Source organism: Limulus polyphemus, unplaced genomic scaffold, assembly GCF_000517525.1.
Source record: "Limulus polyphemus unplaced genomic scaffold, Limulus_polyphemus-2.1.2 Scaffold2150, whole genome shotgun sequence".
NCBI lineage: Eukaryota > Metazoa > Arthropoda > Merostomata > Xiphosura > Limulidae > Limulus > Limulus polyphemus.
In genome coordinates, this window is record NW_013667760.1 from 166153 (window position 1) to 174694 (window position 8542).

General features: G+C 32.2%; 1 long non-coding RNA gene across 2 annotated transcripts in view; it reads left to right on the forward strand.

The window, feature by feature from the left end:
- Positions 1-1199, forward strand: part of LOC111087436 — a 1551-nt gene extending 352 nt beyond the window's left edge. The window contains exon 2 of one of the 2 annotated variants that reach the window (XR_002612126.1): positions 15-1199. This is a non-coding gene — a long non-coding RNA (uncharacterized LOC111087436). The remainder of the gene's footprint in view (positions 1-14) is intronic. The other variant, XR_002612125.1, reaches the window with a different exon arrangement.
- The last annotated feature ends 7343 nt before the right edge of the window (positions 1200-8542 follow it).

Below are 8542 nucleotides of genomic sequence, written 5' to 3' on the forward strand. Positions count from 1 at the left end.
CCTCCCACGACTAGAGAGAGTCTGTCAAGGATACTTGTGTGTCAAAAAATCAGTTTTTTCATTTCAAATTCAGGAGAAAATTTTTAATTTTCAAAATTAAATCAACATATTTTACAAATTTTAGTAAAAATGTTTCATAGACAGTCAAACCAATCTGACTATAAGAACAGTAAATTTTATCAGCCGCATTTTTATTTACAAAACTGGTAAATAATAGAATGCTATTCTATGCTTTCCAAAATGTCATTAGAATAGAATGTATATCTTATACCATTACCCTGACCACATTTTGTTCAACATAACCACAATAATACTAATTTACATCCTCTGGTCTCTTTTCTTTTGGATCATTCCATATAACTGCATCCTTTGCTATTCTATTACAATTCAAAGGTGTTTCACTTAGTTCTGTTCTGTCGATTCCAAGTAGTCTTTTATTTTTTGAAAACTTTCTCTCCATATCTGACTTACCATGTGGAAGTATTAATGCTGCTTTGACTAACTTTTCAAGTATAGGGAACTTGAGCTTGTTGTCAGTTGTTTTAATAGAGAATACTTACCTCTGGTAATGGTCAACTCTTTCAAGAGACTTGTCACATTTTAATTGTTCTGTCTAAAACAGTTTCAATTCATTCATTGCTGTAGCTACCTGATTTGAGACTATATTATGTGTAGCTCTGGCAATAACACAGGAGTCGTTAACTGAACTTTAAAGGGTCTTTTACTATGGATGGAAACATTTGAATCTTTTGATAATTATATCTTTAAAGGAATATTGTGGTAGGTGCATAACAACAGATGAAAAAAATGTTCTCCTGCCTGGGATCTAAAGTTTTTGTTTCAAAGAAGATAAAGCTTTGACTACAGAAATATAATGAAAAGTTGCTCATTGACTCCATAATGAAACTAAATTTTAGAAAAGCTTCATCTTGCTGATAATAATTTAAGAAATGAATGAAGATCAATGGCAAACTTTTGAACAGCATTACAATAATCTTTAGCAGCTTTTCCAAATGAATTGTGAATTGGAAGAACAGCATTACAATAATCTTTAGTAGCTTTTCCAAATGAATTGTGAATTGGAAATGCCAGTGGAGGATCAAACAAATATAGAAAGACAGGGAAATTGGTAGAGAGATGCGATTGACAGGGATATATTAAAGGTTGATGCCACTAATCTATGGAGAAGAAAGACTCAAGAAGCTGACACCATATCACAATGGTATTAAGGTTGAAAAAGAAGAAGACAGGTTACATGTACCTATGTTAGCCAATACTTTTATTAATTTTTCTCTTTACACCTATGGTTACATTTAGACCATCAATGTCAAGAGCCACCAAATTCTTCATATTGAAGCCATCATTATCTGAAGTCTTCTCAAATTTGAACCAATAATTTCTGATGATTCTTCTCTAAGACAAAATGTTCTGTAAAAATCTAGTAGCTATTTCAATGCGGAAGAGTGAAAAATGTCTCTTGAAGATCTGGTTGCCTTCTATCACATGCTGTAGTCACTTGCTTCATTACAGAGAAGTTCAAGTGGAGACAAAGACTTCTTGACATCATTCACCAACTGATTATGGAGTGCTGGTCATATTTGATCTGTCAATAAGTAGGATATTTTTGTACTAGACATAGAAAATCTCTATACTATAACTGATTCTGGAGACATTGCTTTGAAAGTCCAAGATAATGAGTCACGTGATCTGTATTAATTGTTTTATGAAGCTATTTGTAAAGATCATATTACTTCTGCTTTTACAACCTCATTTACTGGAAATTTATATGTAAGTTCAGAAGGGTTTCCCAAGATGTTTAAAGATGATACTTAACCACTTGACAAAGTTGCTAATGCTTTTTAATTTTATGTTGCTTTAAAGACGGGTACTCCTTGTAGTGTTGATTCACCACTACTTGTCACATTTTAGGTTACTAACTGTGCAAACAATCAGTCCAACACTAATATAGAGGATCCTTGTTTACACCATTTATTCATCAGTGTTCTGTTGCTATCTTGTTTTTTGTTTTGTTTTTTCATGACTTTTCACACACGTATATATATATGTATATATGACTTTAGAAACCAATCTCAAATTAAGAAGAAAATAATTCTAAAATTTTATATATGCAATGATATGTGATTACAGGAAAAATAAATTTGCACCAAGCAGCTTCTGTTTACACTATTCTACTAAAATTCTGGAATATAAAATGTAACTGTAAGCATATTGGAAAAATTATTATGAATTTTCCCATAAAGTGGCTTAACAGCAACTCTTTACAGATACCATAATACAAAGGTAGATATTGACCTGTAAAGCTGCTGATGAGAAAATCACTTTATGTCTCATTGACTGAAACTGCATCATAAGTATCAGGAAGTTTGGGTCAATAATTAGGAAAAAATCAGTAGGTGCTTGACAGACTGCATAAGTATGAATATAAAATTGGGATATTTTCAAACATATAAATGTATTATGTTATTATTGAATTGCTTTTGTTACTATATAGAAATTAAAAATTTTGAGTTTAGTAATACCTTGTCTCAGATCTGAACTTGGGTTTTGGGGAATGCCCCTCCATGATCATTACCAGTATCTGAGCCAAAGCAAATACTGATGTTGCTTAGGGAGTTTAGTATTATGAAAATATATATAAGCCACATTCACCAGAATACTTAGTGTTACTACATAAGTTTCTTTGTGTATTTTTGGAATAATTAGTGAGAAAAGGTTGATAGAGATAGAAAAATGGATTATACTTTGCCCTCTGTACTGTTACACTACACTGTGAGTCATCAAATTTGTGAAGTGATTTTTAGTGTTGAAGTCACAATGGTTTTAAGGTAACTCACTGCTTTTGTTGAAGCCTGTTAAATACGTATTGATTGTTGATAATTCAGGAAGTACCTTCTAATACTTATCTGAGCTTAAAATATTTTTTATTATTATACAAGTTGTTGTGTATTTGTGCTATGCTTACAAATTTGCTAAACTAACCTTAAAGGGGCACTAATTAACCCTGTGGTAAAGCCCTGGATTTCAAAGCTCTTAAGCTGGTTTCACATCCATGCAGTACCACAAAATATTCTCTGAACTTTAAGCTGTATGTGCAATACAAGAGTAACAGTCAATCTCTTAGCATGGACAGTGGGTGTTAGTATGCTGCTGAGTAGCTGCCTTCCCTCTGGTCAGTAGTTCAAAATTAGGGACAGTGGCTTTACCATAAATAGAAAATAAGATTCGAATGACCTTGACTAACCATATCCAAAATTATTATAAAAAATATTCTGTCAGTTAACCTAAAACATATTATTCCACATTAAAAATCAAGACCACCTGAGAACTAGTTTCAAGTCTGTCAGCTGTCTTAGTTCAGCCAAGTGTTAAACATGAATAAGATTAATTTCCGTAAATCTTGCAAATTCAATTACTCAGTATGTCCTATATGTTCAATAGCATCTCTTTTGATTTTATAAAGCTTAACAAAGTTATGAATACCCACAAAAGTTTTCTTCATTATAGGTTTGAACAATGTTGGTTGTGCATACATGCATTTAATTATGGTTATGTATCTTTATATAGTTCAAATAGATGATTGAAGGGTATGATTGGTAGCTCCAGATGAGTGTTTTGTAAAAAGGCAGCTAGAACATACCAAATCCCAGACTAAACCTCTGGATCTCTGGATGTTTCCCAGAATTCTTTAAAAATAATTTCTGAAAAAAATATTTTAGAAAAGTGATTGTAAGATTATATTTGTTTATTTATTTTTAAGTTGTATACATATCTTTATTTGTAGAAAATACAGAGGTTTTTAACACTCATTATGTAACTTATTTTTATTAAGCATATTTTCGGACTGGCTAATGAAAAAATGTAGTTCCTGACATTTCTTTTTTTTTTCATCATTAAAGTCAAAGTCATTAAACAAAACAATACATGACAATCAATGATAAGATTGTGTTCTTAAGCTTTTGCCACCATTTTTAGAAAATAAATATATGTTTCCTATACTGTCTAATAAGAAGGAAATATTATTACTAGATGATAAAAAAAAATTAAGAGTCAAAATTGATGCAGGTAAAGAAAGATATGATACAGTCTACAGTAATAACATTGAGTCTTAGAAAAGTTTCAAAAAAAAAACTACAAAGCTACGAAATGTTTAGAATACAGTCTGAAGAAAATAGCCAGGAAAACGAAAAAGGTATTTTATGATTAAGAAACACTTGACTAGATTGTATGGAACTTGTGTGTGTTTTTAAGAAATTGGAGAGGGGATGACTGTGGAGTTTGTTTGTTTGTCGTAGTTTGAAGCTAGCTACGTGATAGATTATCTGCATTTTGTACATTGCAGGGAGTTGAAGCCCAAATTTTAGCATCATAATATCGTAAACTTACCACTAACCCATTGAGGGAACTATTTTACAAGAAACAAATGGAAACAAACATTGCATAGTTAAGATTTCTTGGCTCTGTCTCACACTGAAATATATTTGAAACACTTTGTACGTTTATTTTTATTGATTTCAATTTTTCAGTTAAAAAATGTGAAGAGTCGTTTATAAATCTTGGTGTGAGAATATCTATAACCTGCTGCTTAGTTTGATAACAGGCAGATAATTGTAAAGTAACCAAAGAAAGAAGTGAGATTTGATTTTTGTGATATACTTTATTGTATTTCTTCAATATAATACTGAATGATATTTTATACTTTACACAAGTATCTGTAACGTATCCTCATTTAAGTTTTGACGTTCATGATATTTATTATTGCATAATACTGTTATGTAACGATTTTATGACTGTCCATGGTCAAGGTAAAGAAGAGCTTTTTTCAAGGTTGTGAATTTGAATTTTGTGTATTGATGTAAAATAGATGAAAGAAAACTGTTGTGAAAAGTTCATGTTGTTTATTGGTATATGGAAATTGCATTCCCAATATTTCTCTTAATTTCTGCCTTGACAGTAATAAACCTAAAGATGAGTTCTGTGTATGATGTCATTATTTCTTGGCAACGCTAATTCAAAAACAAACAAAAGTTACTATTATCTTTGTTAACTAAACTGCTTGAAATTTATACCACTGCTGTAATGGAGCCATGATAACACATTATTATAGAAACACAGAATGTGATAAAACATTATTATAAAAACACATGATAAAAAAAAACCCACCGAGGTATGATAAAACCTTTAGTTAATTTGCTACATAAAAAACACATTATCTTTAATCCATATATAGTGTACAAAAAATTGGTAGCAACGTAAGAAGGAACTTTTTATATTATATAATGTGAGCGGACATGCCCGCTTACTGGTTTTATTTGTGAAAATTTTATCTTTCCTTTTTAAAAAAAAAGTTCCAAACATATTTCTGGAGTAAGAACAGTTACTGATTTATATTTTTTTATTACTTTAGTAATGTAAAGACTATTCGGTATTTGTATAGTATGAAGTTATCAAGTATTTAATAATATATATTACATTACGTAATATAAAATTTCTGTGCTGTTACTTCACAATTAGAATAGTGGGTTTGTAAATGTGATCTTTACTCGGACAAATCCAAAAATATTTTATAGTTCTAAGAAAAAGTATGTAAGTGAAAAAGAAATCAAGTTTAATATTGTATTTCAATTTAATGGAAAATTAACCAAATCCGCTTTTAAAATTATTAGCATAAATGAGAATCATTGCTCTGATTTATGTTTTCATTGAATTCACATATAAAAGTAAATAATTCATGAATGTCCAATATTATTTTCACTTACATGTGTTAATGGTTTAATACTAATTTTTCAGTTCAGAAAAAACTTATTTTGCCACCTGGAGACTCAGCGGTATGTCCGTGAGCTTATGGAATTAAAAATCGGGTTTAGATACCCGTGGTAAGCAGAGCACAGATGGCCCATTGTGTAGCTTTGTGCTTTACTACAAACAGTTTATTTATTTTGTTTTAGAATGTTTCCATATATCTTAGTCACATCCAGAAATAATTTTATAATACACGTAACGTTGTGTCAATCAATACTTGATAGAACACTTGAATGGTATTCTGTACAAATCTTGTTTGTCAATACAGTAAACGGCACACTTTCAGTCATCAGACTCCAGAAGAATTCGAATTCCGTCACCGAACATGCTCGACCTTTCAGTCGTGGGGAGTGGGAGTATAATGTGATAGGCAATCCCACTTTTCGTTTAAAAGAGTTGCGGTGGGTGGTGTTGACCACCTGCCTTCCCTCTAGTGTATCTCTTTTAAATTGAGGATGGTTAGCACAGATAGCTCTCGAGTAGCTTTGTGCGAAGTTCCAAAAACAGGTAACCAAATCTTCATATATACATGCCTAGTGGTTTTACAAGTTGTAAGTTCTTTTATCTCATTTTGGATCAAAATCATGTGTTATAAGTATAGACGTTAAACTTATCTTCAGTATTCCTCCAATCACGACCATCTGAGCTTGTTATATTTTAACGTAGAGAAAAGACCGTTTATAATTTTACATCTAAGCTTACTACTTCATGGGATTTGGGCAACACTGTTTTCCTCCTTATGGGACCTATTAGTTTGCTCCCTTTATTTGTTCTTAGAGACTATTTTTACAAGGTAGCAAATGACCATTTTGTGGCTTTCGACAGAAAAATCTTACACATGTTTGTTAATGTCTGATAACTTTACATAAGCTCTTGGTTGATACATTTGACAAGCAAATGATGTATAAAGTTTGTTTGTCTCAGCTGATAACTCATAATAATTTCCCACTTCTGATAGATTTTTAAAGTGCTCAGCCTACTTTAATATATCCAGTATCTTACCTTGTCCCTTGAAACAACTTGTGTTATAAATGCTGGTAGTAAGTTACACATGTCCTGTACGATGTGTTCAGTTATAGTATATATTGGTACATAAAACAGAAAAAAATTCAATTCCAACATTTGCCTAGAATTCGAACGTCAGCCCATCATGACCACTGATCTCATTTTAAATGTAAAATCTCTTTTATGGATCATACATATGCATCCAGATTCTCACATCTGACTGTTTTTATGTGCATAATTATCAAAACTAATTATTCACGAATCTTCCGGTAACATCACACACCAATTTTCTGATAGAAGTTAAAAATAATTAATCGTTTTGGTAAAAATAATATTATTGAAATTGTCATCGTTCTTGGGATTTTAAAGAAAAATCTTCAACCTCTTAGGGAAGACCAGATCCCTAAATTTGACTCTTATAGTAGGTCATTTTACTGAAGCTACATTTTTTTCTCTCTCTTCTCCAGTTTCTATTGAGCTTTCATGGTCATATCTATCTGTAACTGCATACTACAATGCTTTTTTTTTTATAGGGCTTATACTTTCTTGGCCCTATTTCTGTGTCATGCCTCCGTGGAGTGGGGTGTCATACTAAATCCAAAGTCTTGTACAGGGTATTTTACAAGTTGGGTGGAGTCATCACTCTTGTATATGTGTATTTGAAATTCTTATTGATGTGGACAATCTAAGGATTTGGGGATATCACACTGAGACCCAGATCTGATTTGGAAGTTTGGTATTTCATTATTCTTTGCCTGGTCTTTATTCTTCGTGAACTTTTTTTTCCAGTAAGTCAAAACTTAAAATTACTTTTGTACGGATAAAGATTTTGTACACTTTTGTTCATTTACTGTCTGTGCTAGTTTTATTCTGTGCAAAACAGACCTAGAACATTTCTTTTGTGGATATTTATTACTTTTCTACTGGATATGTCAGAGAGCGAGCGCAGTTCTCGTCCAAGTTTTCATTTTACTTTAGTATTTTATCATCAACATTCTAACTCCTTAGCTCATCCCAGGTAAAATTTTGTCGGGACAGTCCATCCATTGTGCAGGCACCCCAAGTCTCACGCCTGGATTACAAGACTTACGCATTTTAGCCTTTTCTCACACTTATCTCACAAAATCTCTTACAAAACATGTCTATCTACAGGCAGTGTTATCAGCACACTTATATTTTAAATTAATTACCTATGCACCTCCCCCTCTCCCCTATGGATGTTGTTTTAATACATGGATGTAGTACACGAAGTCCACAATTGTTCTTTGATATTGTTCGGTCTAGTAGCTAGGAAAACCCATTTTAATATCATGCAGCCATTGGAAGCGCGCTACAATTGATCGTAGGTTATCGCACATGAGGGTAGTTCTTTTAAGGCTATGGCCATAGAGGTAGAAACGTAGATTTTTTTCATTTTTTCCCAGCAAATATTTCGCTTTTTCTCGTTCGTTACGAACATACAGGGGGGCAACTGCCCAGGGGCCCGGGCGAATGAAACCTGGTTATGCCATAAAGCCGCAAAGCATCTTTAGGCTATATCTTCATTTAACGATAAAAACCGTAGTTTTGGCTTTTCTTTGCATATAGACGCTTGATACATTAAGAACGACTGAAATAATAATTTGAGTAATAATTAATACTGTTACGACAGCGGAGGTCACGTGACGCTAGTAACACGTCATGAACTTCTAGAAAAATCGTGTCCCTTCGTGAAGCC